We start from the raw sequence: 2,871 nt of genomic DNA, 5'->3' as shown, positions 1-2,871 counted from the left end.
ATCTTATCTTATCTTATCTTATCTTATCTTATCTTATCTTATCTTATCTTATCTTATCTTATCTTATCTTATCTTATCTTATCTTCACCAACAGCCAGCTCAAGGAGATACTGGTGCCAAACAGCTTTTTATTTGGAATTAGTTTTACTTCCCCAAATATTCAAACTTTATCTTTGATAGAGAAAAACAATCCAACAATGAAAAATAACTTAGAAAAAACTCTAAAACTTCCTAAAATTTGAATGAACGTATTTTGCCTTATAGGCACAAAATGGAAAACTTTGTCAGCAGTTTTGTGCTCAACAAGTTTTTGAAGGTCTTCTTAAAGGTCCTTCACTGATACTGAGTCAGAGTTGTAACATAAAGCAACACCGATGGCAACAGTGAGTGCTGTGACAGAGAAGCTGCCCTCTATAACACCAACCAATGAGCAAAAAAAACAACAGTATGAGGGTTCATCACACGAGGTGTCTTATCTCCTCTTATATTTCTCAGTCTCTTTATCTATTGTTGCTCCTGAAATAAAGCTTACAGTCAGGTTTTGAAGAGTTATACACTGCAGCTGAGAGCCTGGTCAGCGTTTTGCTCCCCTTACAGCAGTGGTGTCCAAAGTCGGTCCTCAAGGGCCGGTGTCCTGCATGTTTTAGGTGCTGCTCTGGTTCAAAACAGCTGAACCTAAGGAGTGCTTAATTAGTGGGCCTCTGCAGACCTTGATGGCAAACTGCGAAGGTAAATCATCTTTTTGAATCAGCTGTGTTGAAGCAGGGACAAATCTAAAACTTGCAGGAGACCAGCCCTTGAGGACCGGATTTGGACATGCCTGCCTTASAGTTTCATCAAATATGTTCAGAAGTTTGTGTTTAGAGAGAAAAGAACATAATAAGGATTAAGTTGCTTTGAATTGAGAAATAATTTAAAAAATGTAAAACCATATAGTCTTTGCCAGTTTTTTAGAAACTGATGAACTTGTGTGTAATAATCTGTATTTTGTCTTGAATGAAGCCCTGGTTTTTCTCAGAATTAAGACCAAGTAGAGCATGTGATAGAGAGGGTGTTTTAGTAGCTGTTATGCTGTTCTTTTTAATCTAGCTGCCCATTGACATCACGCCCATAAAAACATTTTCCACATACAAAACCCTAAAAACTTTCTTCTCTTTTTTTAACCAGGCAAATACCATTGTGATCACAGACCTCTTTTGCTAGAGAGGCCTGGGCCCTGAAGGTAGACTAACATGCATGTTTTTGGATTTTTCTCCCAAGTGTACAATTAATTACTAAATGCCTGTTTGTTTGTGTATTTGTGTGTGCTGCTAGGGTGAGCTACATTGAACTTCATATTTTACTAAGTGCAAAACAAATTTAATCACTTTGATTTTTGTACATTCAGAAAACTATATGATAATAGTTATTGAACCTTGTCAGATTAAAGAAAGTTAAAATCTTTGGACTTGACTTCAGAAGTCCAAAAACTTAAACTTCTCTGAATTGTTTTTACTGAGCCATCGACCAACGTTCTCTGCTCTCTAAACTGCTTTTGCTTCGGAGGTTGAGCAATCCCCAAATCTAACCCAGAATGTTGCCACACAAAAGATTCAGTAATTGGTAAAACTTGTTTACCTGCAGGTGATTTATAGCAATGTGTAACAACAGAGATATTTTCCGCAGCATGCCTGGTACTGGTTCAGAAAAAGCCAATAATAGTTTTTCTCCATATAAAGTCTGATTCTTAGCAGAGGAAAAATATGTATGAGGTGTATGCCCAGATGTCTTGTGTAAAACAGGATTATTTAAGTTTATTGAGACTAAGAATGTTAAATCCACGAGGACCTTGAGCATAACCTGAGCTATGGGAAGAATGCTGAGAATTTTAATTAGATCCAGGATATGTTTTAACCAATGTGCCAAACCTGTCAAACTATGGACCCTTTTATTACATTTCATTGAAGCAAACTAAAAAGAAAATATACAGAATACACTGATAATACACATAAAGCAGAAATGTCAATATTAAACTTTGGGCTAACTGCTTTTACTGAAACTGAATGTCACAGGACATCTGCTCAAACTAGAAACACGCTACATTAAAAAACAACATTCACTAAACTAAGACAACACATCAAGCTACAAAAGATGGACTTTACCAGACTGTTCAAAGGAAATACGCAGATGTATAACAAATTAGGGCTGCACAATRTATCGCGTAAGTATCGTCATCGCAATATCTGTGTGTGCAATGTTCAAATCGCAAAGTAGTGCTTAGAGTGTGATAATTGCTGACAAATGTATTTGAAGAGTGTTGAAGTTGTATTCTTCATGCTAATGCCATATTTAGCCTCATGTAGGGTTGGGCAAAATCGTACCGTGTGCAATTAATCATCAAACTTTAATCGATTATTTTTTGGCACTTGACGATTAATACCATTAATGCCACCAAGCAGACTGACTGGAGATTTCCCCGGTCAGTCCGCTCGATGCTCCTGTCCTCTTCAAATATGACAAACATTTTTAAAAAGTTCAGTAATTTATTTCTCATAACTCCGGTTTTACTTGGTCTATCAACACAATTTAAAAATTGATGTATGTTCATTAGACACAGTTTGGAAGAGATTATTATAGTGATTGAAATCGGTCTTGTGACTAGGACATGCAGGAGTCCAGGGACTCCAGAGGATTAATCGTCAGGGCTGTACAGTGTGACATATATGTCGCACGTGCTATGAAAAAACTGTCTGTGCTACAAAAGAAAAAGACTTTGTAGCATTGGTGCTAGGGTTGGGCATAATCGTATCGTGTGCAATTAATCGTCAGAAAAACATTAATCTATTACTTTTTGGCACTTGACAATTAATACAATTAATGCCACCAGGCAGA

At 36.7% G+C, this 2,871-nt stretch overlaps 1 protein-coding gene across 3 annotated transcripts in view; it reads right to left on the bottom strand.

Annotated features, from left to right (window-relative positions):
• The window catches only part of shroom2a (shroom family member 2a), a 68,678-nt gene that overhangs the window by 56,619 nt on the left and 9,188 nt on the right, over positions 1-2,871 (bottom strand). The window lies entirely within an intron of this gene.

The sequence above is a fragment of the Austrofundulus limnaeus genome, unplaced genomic scaffold (genome assembly GCF_001266775.1).
Source record: "Austrofundulus limnaeus strain Quisiro unplaced genomic scaffold, Austrofundulus_limnaeus-1.0 Scaffold8, whole genome shotgun sequence".
Classification (NCBI taxonomy): domain Eukaryota; kingdom Metazoa; phylum Chordata; class Actinopteri; order Cyprinodontiformes; family Rivulidae; genus Austrofundulus; species Austrofundulus limnaeus.
This window is presented reverse-complemented; position numbering and strand designations above follow the sequence as displayed.